General features: G+C 50.4%; 1 pseudogene; it reads left to right on the plus strand.

Annotated features, from left to right (window-relative positions):
* The first annotated feature begins 4,882 nt into the window (after nucleotides 1–4,882).
* Nucleotides 4,883–4,937, plus strand: LOC138294306 (U7 small nuclear RNA; annotated as a pseudogene).
* The last annotated feature ends 14,074 nt before the right edge of the window (nucleotides 4,938–19,011 follow it).

Consider the following 19,011-nt stretch of genomic DNA (forward strand, 5'->3'; position numbering starts at 1 on the left):
TTCCTCACAGTTGACCAACTCCTGCAAGTACAGCTGGGTGGGTAGTAGCTCCTACTCTTCCTGGCCTCCACTGTGAGTTTTGGACTTGGTCCCCTCTCTCCACAGGTCTTCTTCTCCTGGAAACCACCGCTGGTTTCTTGCAGTCTTGTCTGGGTGTCTTCTTTTCTTCTTTTCCCTCCTTTTGGGTGGTTTGGGGAAAATCCAGTGATTTACTCCTTCTTTCCTAGTCTCTTGGGGGTACTGTGTTACTTACCTCTGTGGTTTTCTAGTACTCCCAGCTCCCCTCTACACATTCCACATAACTATGTGGGCGTCCTGTGTTCACATTCCATTTTATTTGGTACATGGTTTGGGCTCCCCTTAGGGTCACTACTGGTTATCTACTTTTGCACCGTTTTCTTACCTTTTCTATGCCTATTACTGTTTACTAGTGTATATAATTAGTGTATTACTTACCTCCTACTGGAGGGTTGCCCTTCTATTATTTTCCGCGATGGCCGTTTGTTAGCTAATATCTGCTCTGTTCTACGTTTTTTAACCCTGTCCAGCATGGACACCACGCTCTCATTCCAGTGATGTACAAAAAAATGGTGAGGCATTCTGCGCCAGTTAAGCGTTTGGTTTGCTGGCGGCAGATCTTAGGTGGGGCGTGGCCACAGAACAAATATTTGCATATTTTCACGCAGGGCCAACAACCTTTTTCCTTTGTTTGTATGTGTTAAATTGTCAATACTGTCTTTCGTTAGTACCCTCAGATCTCGGACTTCTTGCCATTCTACTAGAAGTGAATATGGTAAACAAAACAAACAAAAAACGAACAAGTCCTAATAGAAGTGGGTGTTACTTAACTCTACCCTTTTGAATTTGAGCCCTTATATTCAAATCACAGTTCTTTACTATTTGTTGAGAAGGTTTTTCTGAAAGAGAAGTCACCTATTTATGTATGAACAAAAGTATTAAAGCATTTTTAAGTTCTATGTTTTATTACTACTGATCATAATGATTTTATCATAGAAAGTGGGTTATAAATATGTTTTATTGTTATTTATTGATATTATGCCAGCAGATGGTTTAGTAAAACACAATGGGGTACAGTGAAGCACATTCTTTGCTGAAGACTATACAATTTTGGCTTGGTTTGAAAGCCCAGAGGTTTTAGTCTAGGTTACTTTTATTCTAGATTTGCTGGCAACCAGTATTCTTAATGAGAAGTTGGCTTTCCAGGGATAAATACATGATTACAATGTGCTTAACATGTTCAGCAAAACATACATGCATAGAGTGAGGTAGTGGACCCGAGACCCACATGCTAATGAAACCGACCACACCTACGCAAGCAGTATGGCCACTTAAGTGACCATGAACTCGCACACCCAGGGCCTTTTATTGACAGGGTCATCTGGCTGGTGACATCTGGGTTGGAAGTTTGATGAGTGGGTGTAGTCAATGCCCCTAGGAAGGGGCTGCTACATGACGAGTCCAGTAGTTTGGGCCCGACTGGAAACCCAAAGCAGTCCTGGCAGATTTTATCACACCAGTCCCCATATGCTGCATGTGAGCGAACCTCACCAATACAAGGGGAGACTAGGGAGGACCCTCCCTAAGAAAACTTGGAAAAATGGCATAAATGATGCTTTCTACAACACTTTCTTCATAAAGATGAGCCCAAGTTTTTACATTTTTACACAAAGCTCAAGGCAGCTTCTCCGTCTCATTAAGTGGTTTGATCTGGTCAAGTATGCAGAATGGTAAATTGGCATGGAAGGAATAGCCAACAAATCCATGTTGGTTGTGGGGGTTGATGATATCATTAGCCTAAATCTTCCACCAAGGCAACAGAGCAAGCTGCTAATAAAAAATGCAAGGTTGAGATCAGCAGAGGAAGATCAACACGAGCTGGCCACAAAGGCTCATGCTGATTTGTGCATCTCTTTTTATCAGCCTCCTCCCAGTGACAGTGAAAGTACCTGTAGGAAAGTAGCCTCTTTCTAGCATGGTAACCCCCATTATTCTGTCTGTTATTAGTGTGTTTGACTGTGTTCATTGGGATCCTGCTAACCAGGACCCCAGTGATTATGCTCTCTCCCTTCTAACTTGGTAACTGTACATTTTTCCTCCCAAAGTTGGCATACTGGTCCCCCCATGTAAGTCTCTAGTATATGGTATAGGGCATTGGGGTAGCAGGGGATCACTATGGGCTACAGCAGTTATTCTGCCACCCACAGGGAACCCATGCAAAGGGTTCTGCAGGCCTGCCATTGCAGTCTGCTTGAAACAGGTGTATGCACCCGTTTTCGCTACAGGTCACTGCACCAGTTCGCTATAAGTCACCCCTATGGTAGGCCCTCTCAGCCCAGAGGGTAGAATGCAGGTACCTGTGTGTGACGCACCCCTGCATTAGTAGAGATGCCCCCTCAACCTCCAGGCCCATTTTCCTGGACTTTGGGTGTGCGGGGACGCCATTTTACGCATGTACTCGACATAGGTCACTACCTATGTCCAGCTACATAATAGTAACTCCGAACCTGGGCATGTTTGGTATCAAACATGTCAAAATCATACACCAATACTGTTGCAAGTATTGGAAGTATGATTCCATGCACTCTGGAGGCTCCTAAGAGGACCCCCCGAATTGCTACCACTAGTCTTACATGGTTTTCCGGGCAGTACAAGCTGCTGCTACCGCTCAGACTGGTTTCTGCTCTCCTGCTGCTTGATTTGATCAAACCCAAGAAGGCAGAACAAAGGATTTCCTTTGGGAGAGGAAGGTAACACCCTCTCCCTTTGTAATTAGGTTTTACTGCTTGGGAGGGGTAGCCTCCCAAAGCCACTTGTATGCGTTGAAGGGCACATTTGGTGCCGACCGTGCATAAACACGTGCCCACCAGTTCAGGTATCCCCACTCCCTGGTCTGGCACGAAACTGGACAATGGAAAGAGGAGTGATCACTCCCCTGTCAATGCCTAGTTCTGCTCCTAAGGGTCCCTGGGTTCTGCAATCTTGTTTCCAAGGTTGTCAGGGAACTCAGGAGCATCTGAGTGGCCAGGTCAGGCAGCTGACGTCAGAGCCCCCTCCTGATAGGTGCTTACCTGGCTAGGTGACCAATCCCCCTTTCAGGGCTATGTAGGGTCTCTCTCTTGCGTGGGTCCTCAGCTTCGGCTTGCAAGATTCCAGTAGGACTCCTCTGCAACCTCCACTTCGGCTTCTGGCCTTCAGAACTGCAACTGCAACCTCCAGGACCCGACAACCTGCCTCCAAGAAGAAGACCTCTTCTACAACATTGTTTCCAGGACTCTTGCCAGCAACTGCAACATGTCCACAAGCAATGCATCCACTGAGGCAGCGTGTTTTCAGTCTGCAGTAGGACAAAAAAGGAATCTCCCTTGGAGTGAAGGAGTCACTCCCCTGCATCCGCAGGCACCTGTTGCAATGACAACCGGCTGCGTAGATCTCCTTTCCTCCTGAGATGCGTGGATCCTGCATCACAGGTGGTGGTCCGGAGTAGTCCTCTTGGTCCTCTCTACTAGCTATCCAACTTTGGAGGAGGTAAGTTCTTGCCTTCCCATGCAGGACAGTACTCCCTTTCACTGAGTCTCTTACAGCTGCCACTGCTTCTTTGCATCTCCTCCAAGGGATCTTCAGGTGATATGTAGCTCTAGTCCAAAGCACTCCTTCCTGCGAACGCACAGCCCTCTGAGTGGTTCTCCTGCGGCGTGGGATCCCTTTCTGTAGTTCTGCGTGGGCTCCTTCTGCGACTTCTGTGTCAGGTGGGTCCTGCCTCTGCTCCTGTGGGCTCTCTCTGTCACTGAGGGCCCCCTCTGACTTCCCCTTCTGGGTTGAGTCCTCCTGGCCCTTGCTGTTCCGAGGGCAGCACCACTTTCCCACTAACCACAAATTTGCCTTCGCCAAAGCTTGTTGATGGAATTCCTCCACCGACATCTGTCTGCAATCTACACTACAGCGTGGGGTATCTTCTGCATCCATCAGTCTGACCTGTCCTTCCTCACAGTTGACCAACTCCTGCAAGTACAGCTGGGTGGGTAGTAGCTCCTACTCCTCCTGGACTCCACTGTGACTTTTGGACTTGGTCCCCTCTCTCCACAGGTCTTCTTCTCCTGGAAACCACCGCTGGTTTCTTGCAGTCTTGTCTGGGTGTCTTCTTTTCTTCTTTTCCTTCCTTTTGGGTGGTTTGGGAAAAATCCAGTGATTTACTCCTTCTTTCCTAGTCTCTTAGAGGTACTGTGTTACTTACCTCTGTGGTTTTCTAGTACTCCTAGCTCCCCTCTACACATTCCACATACCTAGGTGGGCGTCCTGTGTTCACATTCCATTTTATTTGGAATATGGTTTGTGCTCCCCTTAGGGTCACTACAGGTTATCTACATTTGCACCGTTTTCTTACATTTTCTATGCCTATTACTGTTTACTAGTGTATATAATTAGTGTATTACTTACCTCCTACTGGAGGGTTGCCCTTCTATTATTTTCCGCGATGGCCGTTTGTTAGCTAATATCTGCTCTGTTCTACGTTTTTTAACCCTGTCCACCATGGACACCACGCCTCTCATTCCAGTGACGTACAAGGAAATGGAGAGGCATTCTGCGCCAGTGAAGCGTTTGGTTTGCTGGCAGCAGATCTTAGGTGGGGCGTGGCCACAGAAAAAATATTTGCATATTTTCTAGCAGGGCCAACAACCTTTTTCCTTTGTTTCTATGTGTTAAATTGTCAATACTGTCTTTCGTTAGTACTCTCAGATCTCTGACTTCTTGCCATTCTACTAGAAGTAAATATGGTAAAAAAAAACTTTTAAAAAAACCGAACAAGTCCTAATACAAGTGGGTGTTACTTAACTCTACCCTTATGAATTTGAGGCCTTATATTCAAATCACAGTTCTTTTCTATTTGTCTAGAAGGTTTTTCTGCAAGAGAAGCCACCTATTTATGTAAGAACAACAGTATTAAAGCATTTTTAAGGATCTACATTCTAGATTTTGTTACTGCTGATCATAACGATTTTCTAATAGAAAGTGGACTATAAATATGTTTTGTTGATATTGTTATTGTTATCTATTGATATTATGCCAGCAGATGGTTTAGTAAAACACAATGGGGTACAGTGAAGCACATTCTTTGCTGGAGACTATACAATTTTGGCTTGGCTTGAAAGCCGAGAGGTTTTAGTCTAGGTTACTTTTATTCTAGATTTGCTGGCAACCAGTATTCTTTATGAGAAATTGGCTTTCCAGGGATAAATACATGATTACAATGTGCTTAACATGTTCAGCAAAACAGACATGCATGGAGTGAGGTAGTGGACCCGAGACCCACATGCTAATGAAACAGACCACACATACGCAAGCAGTATGGGCACTTAAGTGACCATGAACTCGCACACCCAGGGCCTTTTATTGACAGGGTCATCTGGCTGGTGACATCTGGGTTGGATGTTTGTTGGGTGGGTGTAGTCAATGCCCCTAGGAAGGGGCTGCTAGATGACGAGTCCAGTAGGTTGGGCCCGACTGGAAACCCAAAGCAGTCCTGGCAGATGTTTTCACACCAGTCCCCATATGCTGCATGTGAGCGAACCTCACCAATACAAGGGGAGACTAGGGAGGACCCTCGCTAAGAAAACTTGGAAAAATTGCATAAATGGTGCTTTCTACAACACTTTCTTCATAAAGATGAGCCCAAGTTTTTAAATTTTTACACAAAGCTCAAGGCAGCTTCTCCGTCTCATTAAGTGGTTTGATCTGGTCAAGTATGCAGAATGGTAAGTTGGCATGGAAGGAATAGACAGCAAATACATGTTCGTTGTGGGAGTTGATTATATCATTAGCCTAAATCTTCCACCAAGGCAACAGAGCAAGCTGCTAATCAAAAATGCAAGGTTGAGATCTGCAGAGGAAGATCGACACGAGCTGGCCACAAAGGCTCATGGTGATTTGTGCATCTCTTTTTATCAGCCTCCTCCCAGTGACAGTGAAAGTAGCTGTAGGAAAGTAGCCTCTTTCTAGCATGGTAACCCCCATTATTCTGCCTGTTATTAGTGTGTTTGACTGTGTTCATTGGGATCCTGCTAACCAGGACCCCAGTGATTATGTTCTCTCCCTTCTAACTTGGTAACTGTACATTTTTCCTCCCAAAGTTGGCATACTGGTCCCCCCATGTAAGTATCTAGTATGTGGTATAGGGCATTGGGGTAGCAGGGGATCACTATGGGCTACAGCAGTTATTCTGCCTCCCACAGGGAACCCATGCAAAGGGTTCTGCAGGCCTGCCATTGCAGTCTGCTTGAAACAGGTGTATGCACCCGTTTTCGCTACAAGTCACTGCACCAGTTCGCTATAAGTCACCCCTATGGTAGGCCCTCTCAGCCCAGAGGGTAGAATCCAGTTCCTGTGTGTGACGGCACCCCTGCATTAGTAGAGATGCCCCCTCAACCTCCAGGCCCATTTTCCTGGACTTTGGGAGTGCGGGGGCGCCATTTTACGCATGTACTCGACATAGGTCACTACCTATGTCCACCTACATAATAGTAACTCTGAACCTGGGCATGTTTGGTATCAAACATGTCAAAATCATACACCAATACTGTTTCAAGTATTGGAAGTATGATTCCATGCACTCTGGAGGCTCCTAAGAGGACCCCCCGAATTGCTACCACTAGTTTTACATGGTTTTCCGGGCAGTACAAGCTGCTGCTACCGCTCAGACTGGTTTCTGCTCTCCTGTTGCTTGATTTGATCAAACCCAAGAAGGCAGAACAAAGGATTTCCTTTGGGAGAGTAAGGTAACACCCTCTCCCTTTGTAAATAGGTTTTACTGGCTTGGGAGGGGTAGCCTCCCAAAGCCACTTGTATGCGTTGAAGGGCACATTTGGTGCCGTCCGTACATAAACACGTGCCCACCAGTTCAGGGAACCGCAGTCCCTGGTCTGGCACGAAACTGGACAATGGAAAGAGGAGTGATCACTCCCCTGTCCATGCTCAGTTCTGCTCCAGAGGGTCCCTGGGTTCTGCCATCTTGTTTCCAAGGTTGTCAGGGAATTCAGGAGCATCTGAGTGGCCAGGTCAGGCAGCTGACGTCAGAGCCCCCTCCTGATAGGTGCTTATCTGGCTAGGTGACCAATCCCCCTTTCAGGGCTATGTAGGGTCTCTCTCTTGCGTGGGTCCACTGCTTCGACTTGCAAGATTCCAGTAGGACTCCTCTGCAATCTCCACTTCGGCTTCTGGCCTTCAGAACTGTAACTGCAACCTCCAGGACCTGACAACCTGCCTCCAAGAAGAAGACCTCTTCTACAACATTGTTTCCAGGGCTCCTGCCAGCAACTGCAACATGTCCACCGGCTATGCATCCACTGAGAGCAGCGTGTTTTCAGTCTGCACTAGGACAAAAAAGGAATCTCCCTTCAATCAATCAATCAATCATTAAATTTATAAAGAGCGCTATGTACCCGTCAGGGTTTCAAGGCGCTGGGGGTGGGGGGTGGTAGCTGCTATCGGTCGAAAAGCCATGTCTTAAGGAGTCTCCTGAAGGTGAGGAGGTCCTGGGTCTGGCACAGGGAGGTCGGGAGTGAGTTCCAGGTCTTGGCGGCGAGGTAGGAGAAGGATCTGCCGCCGGAGGTCTTGCGCTGGATACGGGGGACGATGGCGAGGGATAGGTTGGCGGAGCGGAGTTGGCGGGAGGGAACGTAGAAGTTGAGTCTGTTGTTCAGGTAGGCGGGTCCGGCGTCGTGTAGTGCTTTGTGCGTGTGGGTGAGAAGTTTAAAGGTGATCCTCTTGTCCACGGGGAGCCAGTGGAGGTCCTTTAGGTGGTGGGAGATGTGGCATCGGCGGGGTATGTCGAGGATCAAGCGGGCGGATGCGTTCTGGATGCATTGGAGTGGTTGGATGTCTTTTGCTGGGATGCCTGTATAGAGTGCGTTGCCGTAGTCGAGTCTGCTACTGACGAGGGCTTGGGTCACAGTTTTTCTGGTTTCCGTCGGGATCCACTTGTAGATTCTACGGAGCATGCGGAGGGTGTTGAAGCAGGCGGAGGAGACTGCGTTGACCTGTTTGGACATGGTGAGAGCGGAGTCGAGAATGAAGCTGAGGTTGCGTGCGTGGTTGGCCGGAGTAGGTGGGGGACCCAGTGCGGTGGGCCACCAGGAGTAGTCCCAGGCTGAGGGGGAGCGTCCGAGGATGAGGACTTCTGTCTTATCGGAGTTTAGTTTCAGGCGGCTGTTTCTCATCCATTCGGCGATGGATTTCAGTCCCTCGTGGAGGTTGGCTTTGGCGGTGTGTGGATCTTTGGTAAGGGAGAGGATGAGCTGGGTGTCGTCGGCGTAGGAGAGGATGCCGAGGTTGTGCTGACGGGCCAGTTGTGCGAGGGGTGCCATGTAGACGTTGAACAGCGTCGGGCTTAGCGAGGAGCCTTGGGGGACGCCGCAGATGAGGTTGGTGGCTTCGGAGCGGAAGGGTGAGAGTCGGACTCTTTGTGTTCTGCCGGAGAGGAATGAGGAGATCCAGTTGAGGGCTTTGTCTTGTATTCCGGCTTTGTGGAGACGAGTTAGTAGGGTGCGGTGGCAGACCGTATCGAAGGCAGCGGAGAGGTCTAGAAGGATGAGGGCAGACGTCTCGCTGTTGTCCATTTGCTGTCTGATGTCATCTGTGGCGGCGAGGAGTGCAGTCTCGGTGCTGTGATTGCGTCTGAATCCGGATTGGGAGGGGTCTAGGATGGAGTTGTCTTCGAGGTAGTGGGTGAGCTGTGCATTGACGATCTTCTCGGTGACCTTCGCTGGGAAGGGGAGGAGGGAGATCGGTCAGAAGTTTTTTAGGTCATTGAGGTCAGCCTTGGGTTTCTTGAGGAGGGCTTGGATATCGGCGTGCTTCCAGCTGTCCGAGAAGGTTGCGGTATCGAAGGATAGGTTGATGATCTTGCGAAGTTGGTGATGGTGGAGCCGGCTTTGTTGTAGACGTGGTAAGCCAGGGGTCAGAGGGGGATCCTGAGTGGATGGAGTTCATGGTCTTGAGGGTTTTGGCGTCGTCTACATGGGTCCAGGTGGTGAGGCGGTCGGCATGGGAGGAGTTGTCGGGGGTGTGGTCTGGCGGAGGTGCGGTGTTGAGGCTGTCGTGGATGGTGGCGATTTTCTGGTAGAAAAAGGTGGAGAGTGCGTCGCAGATTTTCTGGGATGGTGGGATGTCGTTGACGTTGGCGTTGGGGTTGGAGAGCTCCTTTACGATGCAGAAGAGTTCTTCGCTGTCGTGTGCGTTGTTGTTAAGGCGTTCTGTGAAGTGGGAGCGTTTGGCGAGTCGGATAAGTTGGTGTTGCTTGCGGTTGGCTTCCTTGTGGGTTGCTAGGCTGTCGGGTGTGCGCTCGAGAAGCCATTTTTTCTTGAGTTTCTGGCAGGTGCGTTTGGAGGTGATCAGTTTGTCTGTGAACCAGGCTGCTTTTTTCTTTTCTTGGTTGGCGGTGGGCCTCTTGAGTGGTGCGAGGATGTTGGCGCAGTTGAGGATCCATTGTTGGAGGTTGGTGGCGGTGGAGTCCGGTTCTGTGGGGTTGGGCGGTGGGTTCTTGGCGAGGGTGCTGGTTAGTTGGTCTTCGGTGACTTTTCCCCAGCGGCGGTGTGGCGGTAGTGGGGTGCGGTGGTGTTCGGTGTTTTTCTTGAATGTGAAGTGGACGCAGTGGTGGTCGGTCCAGTGGAGTTCAGAGGTGTGACTGAAAGCGATGTGGTTGCTTGCAGTGAAGAGTGGGTCTAGGGTGTGACCGGCGATGTGGGTGGGTGTGTTGACCAGTTGTCTGATTCCGAGGTTGGAGAAGTTGGTGGTTAGTGAAGCGGTGTTGGCGTCATTGTTGTTCTCCAGGTGGAAGTTGAGGTCTCGCAGGAGGATGTAGTCCGTTGAGGCGAGGGCGTGGGTGCTTGCGAGGTCGGCAATGGTGTCGCTGAAGGGGGCTCTTGGTCCTGGAGGTCGGTATATGAGGGTTACTCTGAGGGTAGTATTGGGGTCCGTGTGGATCTGGAAGTGAAGGTGTTCAGCTGTCTTGAGGGTGTCGTCCGTGTGGGTGTGGATCTTGAGGGTGTATTTGTGGACGATGGCTATTCCTCCACCGATTCCGTTGGTGCGATCTCTTCTGGTGATCTTGTAGCTGTCAGGGATGGCGATGGAGATGTCTGGGCCCGAGGAGTCGTTCCACCAGGTTTCGATCAGGAAGTCTACGTCTGGGGTGGTGGTGTCGAGCAGGTCCAGGAGCTCGATGGCGTGCTTTCGTGCGGAGCGTGTGTTGAGGAGGATGCAGTGCAGGTGGTTGGTGTTGATTGGTGCAGGCTTAGTTGTTCTGTTGCAGGTGAAGTTGCAGGAGCGGCAGGAGAAGGGTCCTTTGGTGTGCTTCGGGGTGGCCTGGAAGCAGGCTGTGGAGGAGCCAGGGTTAAGGTCGAGGAGTTCGCTGGCCGAGTAGCGGAGTCTGGTGGTGAGGGGGGCGTGCGGGCCAAGTGGGGTGGCGCTGGGTGCTGTCCAGGCGCAGACGGGCTTGCCTCTGGTGCGCCTCCGGCGCGCCAGCGGCGCGGACGTGCAGCGCCAGCCATTAAGAAGGGAGGGGGGAGGGAGGAGCAGCTGGGAGGCGGGAGGAGGGAGGGAGCGGCGAATCGGGGTGTGAGGGGGCGGGCCGCGGGGAGGCAGCGGCAGGGAGAGAACGGCAAGGGGGGAGCGCACAAGGGGCGAAAAAAACAGGAAACAAGGCACAATAACAAGAGTAAGGCACAATTCAAAACAGTCACAAAAAAACGCTAAATGGCACAAAATACAATTGGAATACAGCAATCAGAGGGGCACAAATGGGGGCTAGAGCGCAAGGAGGCAGGCGCTGAAAAAGTGGAAAAACACTTACAGGAACGGCGAAAAAGCAGCAGAAGCCTCGGGCCTCGAACACGCTAGCAGCAGCGTGGGCGGGGGTCAGGGGCACAAGACAGCACGGTGGTGCTGCGGACGTGGGGGGCGAGCTCTGGACCAAAAACAGGTCAGAGGTCGCTCACTCGCGACGCACAGCGCCAGCCATTAAGAAGGGAGGGGGAGGGAGGAGCAGCTGGGAGGCGGGAGGGAGCGGCGAATGGGGGCACGAGGGGGGCGGGCCGCGGGGAGGCAGCGGCAGGGAGAGAACGGCAAGGGGGAGCGCACAAGGGGCGAAAAAACCAGGAAACAAGGCACAATAACAAGAGTAAGGCACAATTCAAAACAGTCACAAAAATACGCTAAATGGCACAAAATACAATTGGAATATGGCAATCAGAGGGGCACAAATGGGGGCTAGAGAGCAAGGAGGCAGGTGCTGAAAAAAGTGGAAAAACACTTACAGGAACGGCGAAAAAGCGGCAGAAGCCTCGGGCCTCGAACACGCTAGCAGCAGCGTGGGCGGGGTTCAGGGGCACGAGACAGCAGGGTGGTGCTGCGGACGTGGGGAGCGAGCTCTGGACCAAAAACAGGTCAGAGGTCGCTCACTCGCGATGCGCAGCGCCAGCCATTAAGAATGGAGGGGGGAGGAAGGAGCAGCTGGGAGGCGGGAGGCGGGAGGGAGTGGCGAATGGGGGCGCGAGGGGGCCGGGGCCGCGGGGAGGCAGCGGCAGTGAGAGAACTGCAAGAGGGGAGCGCACAAGGGGCGAAAAAACCAGGAAACAAGGCACAATAACAAGAGTAAGGCACAATTCAAAACAGTCACAAAAATACGCTAAATGGAACAAAATAGAATTGGAATACGGCAATCAGAGGGGCACAAATGGGGGCTAGAGCGCAAGTAGGCAGGCGCTGAAAAAGTAGAAAAACACTTACAGGAACGGCGAAAAAGCGGCAGAAGCCTCGGGCCTCGAACACGCTAGCAGCAGCGTGGGCGGGGGTCAGGGGCACGAGACAGCAGGGTGGTGCTGCGGACGTGGTGGGCGAGTTCTGGACCAAAAACAGGTCAGAGGTCGCTCACTCGCGACGCGCAGCGCCAGCCATTAAGAAGGGAGGGGGGGAGGGAGGGAGGAGCAGGCGGGAGACAGGAGGAAGCGGCGAATGGGGGCACGAGGGGGGCGGGGCCACGGGGAGGCAGCTGCAAGGAGAGAATGGCAAGGGGGAGCGCACATGGGGCGAAAAAACCAGGAAACAAGGCACAATAACAAGAGTAAGGCACAATTCAAAACAGTCACAAAAATACGCTAAATGGCACAAAATACAATTGGAATACGCAATCAGAGGGGCACAAATGGGGGCTAGAGCGCAAGGAGGCAGGCGCTGAAAAAGTGGAAAAACACTTACAGGAACGGCGAAAAAGCGGCAGAAGCCTCGAACCTCGAACACGCTAGCAGCAGCGTGGGCGGGGGTCAGGGGCACGAGACAGCAGGGTGGTGCTGCGGACATGGGGGGCGAGCTCTGGACCAAAAACAGGTCAGATGTCGCTCACTCGCGATGCGCAGCGCCAGCCATTAAGAAGGGAGGGGGGAGGGAGGAGCAGCTGGGAGGCGGGAGGCAGGAGGGAGCGGCGACTGAGGGCTCGAGGGGGGCGGGGCCGCGGGGAGGCAGCGGCAGGGAGAGAATGGCAAGGGGGGAGCGCACATGGGGCGAAAAAACCAGGAAACAAGGCACAATAACAAGAGTAAGGCACAATTCAAAACAGTCACAAAAATACGCTAAATGGCACAAAATACAATTGGAATACGGCAATCAGAGGGGCCCAAATGGGGGCTAGAGCGCAAGGAGGCAGGCGCTGAAAAAGTGGAAAAACACTTACAGGAACGGCGAAAAAGCGGCAGAAGCCTCGGGCCTCGAACACGCTAGCAGCAGCGTGGGCGGGGGTCAGGGGCACGAGACAGCAGGGTGGTGCTGCGGACGTGGGGGGCGAGCTCTGGACCAAAAACAGGTCAGAGGTCGTTCACTCGCGACACACAGCGCCAGCCATTAAGAAGGGAGGGGGGAGGGAGGAGCAGCTGGGAGGCGGAAGGGAGCGGCGAATGGGGACGCGAGGGGGGCGGGGCCGCGGGGAGGCAGCGGCAGGGAGAGAACGGCAAGGGTGGAGCGCACAAGGGGTGAAAAAAACAGGAAACAAGGCACAATAACAAGAGTAAGGCACACTTCAAAACAATCACAAAAATACGCTAAATGGCACAAAATACAATTGGAATACGGCAATCAGAGGGGCACAAATGGGGGCTTGAGCGCAAGGAGGCAGGCGCTGAAAAAGTGGAAAAACACTTACAGGAACGGCGAAAAAGCGGCAGAAGCCTCGGGCCTTGAACACGCTAGCAGCAGCGTGGGTGGGGGTCAGGGGCACGAGACAGCAGGGTGGTGCTGCGGACGTGGGGGGCGAGCTCTGGACCAAAAACAGGTCAGAGGTCGCTCACTCGCGATGCGCAGTGCCAGCCATTAAGAAGGGAGGGGGGAGGGAGGGGCAGCTGGGAGGCGGGAGGCGGGAGGGAGCGGCGAATGGGTGCGCGAGGGGTGCGGGGACGCGGGGAGGCAGAGGCAGGGAGAGAACGGCAAAGGGGGAGCGCACAAGGGGCGATAAAAACCAGGAAACAAGGCACAATAACAAGAGTAAGGCACAATTCAAAACAGTCACAAAAATACGCTAAATGGCACAAAATACAATTGGAATACGGCAATAAGAGGGGCACAAATGGGGGCTTGAGGCAGGCGCAGAAAAAGTGGAAAAACACTTACAGGAACGGCGAGAAAGAGACAGAAGTCTCGGGCCTCGAACACGCTAGCCTCAGCCTGAGTTGCCCCGTTTTTTGGCGCCCAAGCTCCATATTCCCCTACGCCGGCGCTGCCTGGTGTACTTCATTTTTTTTCACGCACACCAGGCAGCTCCGCCGGCTAACGTCATTGAATAAATACGGCGCCCGCATGGCGCTTCAGAATGGCGTTAGCCGGCGTTAGATTTTTTGACGTACAACTGCGTTGGCGCAGTTGTGCGTCGAAAAGTATAAATATGGCCCAAAATACCTTTATTGTTGTACAACTGAGGCCCGTATTTATACTCCGTTTGCGCCGAATTAGCGTCGTTTTTGCAAAACTAACGCCATATTTATACTTTGGCGTTAGACGCGTCTAGCGCCAAAGTATGGGCAAATAGCGTCATTTTTTTGCGTGAACGCCTTCCTTGCGTTAATGAGATGCAAGGAAGGCGTTCCCGTCTAAAAAAATGACGGCGACGCAAATGCGTCGTATTTATACTCCCGGGCAAAAATCACGCCCGGGAGTGGGCGGGTCAAAAAACCCCGCATTTGCGCCACTATTTAACGCCTGGGTCAGGGTAGGCGTTAAGGGGCCTGTGGGCTCAAAATGAGCCCACAGGTGCCCTCCCCTGCCCCCAGGGACCCCCCCTGCCACCCCTGCCCACCCCAGGAGGACACCCAAGGATGGAGGGACCCACCCCAGGGACATTCAGGTAAGTTCAGGTAAGTATAATTTTTTATATTTTTTAATTTTTCTTGGGTGGCATAGGGGGGCCTTATTTGTGCCCCCCTACATGCCACTATGCCCAATGACCATGCCCAGGGGACAGAAGTCCCCTGGGCATGGCCATTGGGCAAGGGGGCATGACTCCTGTCTTTACTAAGACAGGAGTCATTTAAATGGCGTCTGGGCGTCGAAAATAATGGCGCAAATCGGGTTGAGGCGATTTTTTTGCCTCAACCTGACTTGCCCCATTTTAAGACGCCCTAACGCCATTTTCCCCCTACGCCGGCGCTGCCTGGTCTACGTGTTTTTTTTCCACGCACACCAGGCAGCGCCGGTCTGCTAGCGCCGGCTAACGCCATTCCATAAATACGGCGCCCGCATGGCGCTTCAGAATGGCGTTAGACGGCGCTAAATTTTTTGACGCTAAACTGCGTTAGCGCAGTTTAGCGTCAAAAAGTATAAATATGGGCCTGAGTGTTTTCTTTCATGTGCTTAAGTCCTGTGTGACTACAGTGATTTTGCATGAACTTTCCATTTCTCCTAGATTAGCCTTTGCTTCTCATCCAGAGCTACCTCTACAGAGCCTGGCTTCTAGACACTGCCTACACTTCACTAAGAGGGGATACCTGGATCTGGTATAAGGTGTAAGTACCTTGGGTACCCACCACACACCAGACCAGCTTCCTACAGTGCCGCATATATATAATTAGAGGGACTTTAAAATGACATTCACCCATACTGGAGAGAAAAACTCTGGAAGGCACTATAGACAAAAACATGGCTTACATAGCCATATTTTAGAACAATTTCATCCTAAGATGTATTTGGAAAATGCAACACCCAACACCATGTGATTACACTTTCTTCTTCCATCGACATATACAATTGTTTTCTGAATCAAAAATAGTGGCCACAATTGTATTAAATGTGTGGGCACAATGAACACAGTACTGTGGGGGAAGAGAACAAGTCACATCTGGAGACTGAAAAGGAAATAAAACAAGAAGACACCCACAAAGAGAACAAACTTACAAAAGCACCTATTAAGTAACCACGAAGACTCAGCCCATATCCTTCTGATGGGGCTAAAACCAGAGAGAGAGAGAGATGGGTTAAAATAATAAACTTTGATACAGAAGCTACAAAGGAAGCCCTGCATAAATGAGCCTGCTTTGAGGTTGGGAAAATCTTGGCCATGCGTTGTAGCCAGAGAGAGGTGCAGAATAACATTAAAAAAAATTAAAGATCCATACTTCGAAATTACTGAAACAAATCAAGAAAAAATAGTATCAGTAAGTGTCAGGTTCCTTTTTTGTGCTGGGGCAGGTCACTTTGAAGTGTAGTCAGGGTAGCACACCACTCCTCCCCAGCTGTTCTGACACGAAGACCTATTGCCCTCCACACCCAAGCCTTTTTGCTCACTATTGGGCCCCAGTACACATTTCCCAGTGGAAGAGCAAGCACCAGCCCAAGAGGAATAGCCACTCATAGAAAGGCCCTGGAAACGTTAGGCAGGGAAATGCCACCTGGGGAATACAGTCTGGTGACCCTGGACACAGGCACATTTGGCCTAGGTAGGAAAATGACAACTTTCTGAAAGTGGCATTCCTAAAATAATAATTTAAAATCTGACGTTACCATGAAAGAGGATTTTAAATTACAATTAAAATGAGAGAAATACATATTTTGTAGCTGTTTCCTAACTGAATTTAGAACCTATTAACTGTAATAAGGTAAACAGTGTTAGTCTATGGGAGTCTAACCTTGTGACAGTGACAAACTACTATGGGAGGTTTTCCCTGCCAGGAAATGTAAAACATTCAATATACATGTCCCATTTTTTAACTACTATGTACCTGCCCCAGGAGCCTCCAGGGCGTACCTTAGGGGTAACTTATACGTTTTAAAAAGGGAAGGTTGAGGCACGGCAAAAGATATATTTCTGCCTGGTTGAAAGGGCCGTTTAAAACTGCACGACAGGCTGCAATGTCAGGCCTGAGACATGTTTTTTTTATCCAAATTCACTCCTTATGAGAAAGCGGAATGAGAAAGTGAAATGCCGTCACTCACAGGGAATTTAGCTAATGGCTGAAGTGGGTTGAACCTCTGTCCCATGCAACAGACCAATGAACAAAGAGGGCTGGCCCAGCCCCTACAAGTACAGTATATTACACATAGGGCCATATTTATACTTTTTGACGCAAAACTGCGCTAACGCAGTTTTGCGTCAAAAGAATTAGCGCCGGCTAACGCCATTTCGATGCGCCGTGCGGGCGTAAATTTTATACTTTGACGCACGGCGGCGCAACAAACAGGTGGGAGTCATTATTTCGTGACGCACACAGCGGCGTCAGGTCGTAAAGGAAACCAACGTTAACGCGACGCAAATGACTGTGGGTCGATTTACGACAGCGCAACCCGGAAAGCGCTGTTTATTTTGACGCAATTGCGTCAAATTTACCCGCGGAAACTGCCCTTTCAGCAGAGGAGAGCCAAAATGGATCCCAGATGCCACAACAGACCCCAGGAAGATGACAGCAGACCAGGAACCAGCCAGGATGATCCATACAGGAACCAGGACATGTTCAGAAAAAAAAGAAAGTGTCGCTTCAGTGCAGAGGAGCAGGAAATCCTGGTTAAAGAGGTGACGGAACACCAGCACCAATTGTTCATCACCTCTAAATTGCCTATCAGTAGGAGAGAGGCCATATGGAAACAAATTGTGGACAAGATCAACAGTGTGGCTGAAGAACGCAGAACAGTCACCGAGTGTAAGAAACGCTGGCATGACTGCAAACGTAGGACAAAAGAAAAAATGGCCAGGAACAGGAAGGCAGCACTGCAGACTGGAGGGGGGAGTCCAGCACACCAGGAGGCCCTGGACCACATGGAGGAGATGGTCGCAGCCGTCATCCCTGAGGAGATCGTCACAGGGATTCAAGGACAGGACAGCGCAGACTACCACGACACAACGCAAATGCAGGGTAAGTCGTATGGGGAATCATAATACAATAATGATAACTGCAACCGGGGGGGGGAATACCTACTACACAATGCATGTAACTCAGCATATATACGAAGTGGCATGGGTAAAGGGGCACGGCAGGGGGGCATGGCCAGCACAGACTGAAGGTGGGGCACGACAAAATACAGCACCAACAACAGTCCCATGGGGCCATCCTATAATCACAACAATGGACCCAAGGGAAGGCAGCAACAGGTGGGAAGGCCACTACGTCAAACTTAGATCCAGGCACTTGTCAGTCAAAATGTATCCTACATAAACTAGGTCCCCATCTGTAATCCAGTAGCCAAAACAACAACTGCAATGTAACTGCGACAACAGTTGACAATAACACCTCTGATCTCTGTGCAGCTATAGTAGCAAATGGCAGGAACCTCCCCATGGAACATACATACCTAAATTAGGGGGTGAGGATGACATCTGCAACTATTTATAGAAATAAGACAAAGGCACCAGTACACTCAAATGCCAATGTCCATACTTGACACATACATCAGCCAAATTAAATAGCAATAGGAGCCACACAGCACTAAGGACACACACATGCTGCATACGTCAGGGTCCCTCACGTGCCTGGCTAACAAGGCAACATCACTAATGTCATACTGCTCAGACAACAACATTGAGGAGGGGACACATGCAACTGGTCACTGAAACACACCTGCACAGTCTGAGAACCAAATAGGACCTTGATACGATAAACAGGGCAATCCAATTAAACACACATTACCCAACATCATCTCGAAACATCAACAATGTTTACATCCATACCACATCCTAACATTGCCATGCATAGGATATGCCACATAACATGTACATTTAGGTCAATGTGAATAAAAAGTGTTTGGGGCAGGTCCTGAGAGGCAAGTGTGCAGCCAGGGCATTCACAACACCCACAGCCAGTCAAAGTGTAGTGTGGTAAGTTTTACGTATACTTTGCGCATTAGCTTCAGGCTTTAGGCCTTTGTGCACCTTGCCCTGAATGTACTTTTACTCATTTGTTAACAGCTTAGAGCCTCTGTGCACTTTGCACTAAATGCTATTTATTAGGCTTCGTATCAGTAATTTTGTAAATAGCCAGTTCTACGGTGTTGTTTTTTAGTCATATCAGACTGTTTTTCCTACTTCAGCACTGCAGTTCTCCAGAACATATTCACTCTGTGCTCCAGTCAAGGATACAGTATGGTACATTGCCGATAGACGTGGTAGGAGTTCAGATTTGGCGTTCCTGCGTAGGGACACTTTGTCATCACGATGACATGTTAGTTATAAAATCACTTCCTTGTCCCAATACACGCAAGAGGGAGTTTCCGAACAGTGAACCACAACTAGACGCTGCCCGCCTTGCTGCAGATGCTGAACCAGATCACAGGCCATTGCTCAGATATGAGGGCTGATGTCTCCCCAGTGATTCAGACAGGCAAGCTCCAAGCTAAACATGCTGTGCTCTAAATAGAACAAGCAGAGGGAGAGTAGAAACAGTTAGGCACCATGATAGCTTTGTTCAAATGTTTTACACTCCTGGTGACTATTTCAATTCTACCATGTTGTATTGTTTGGGTTATTGTGGCTCA

The sequence above is a fragment of the Pleurodeles waltl genome, chromosome 4_2 (genome assembly GCF_031143425.1).
Source record: "Pleurodeles waltl isolate 20211129_DDA chromosome 4_2, aPleWal1.hap1.20221129, whole genome shotgun sequence".
Lineage (NCBI taxonomy): Eukaryota > Metazoa > Chordata > Amphibia > Caudata > Salamandridae > Pleurodeles > Pleurodeles waltl.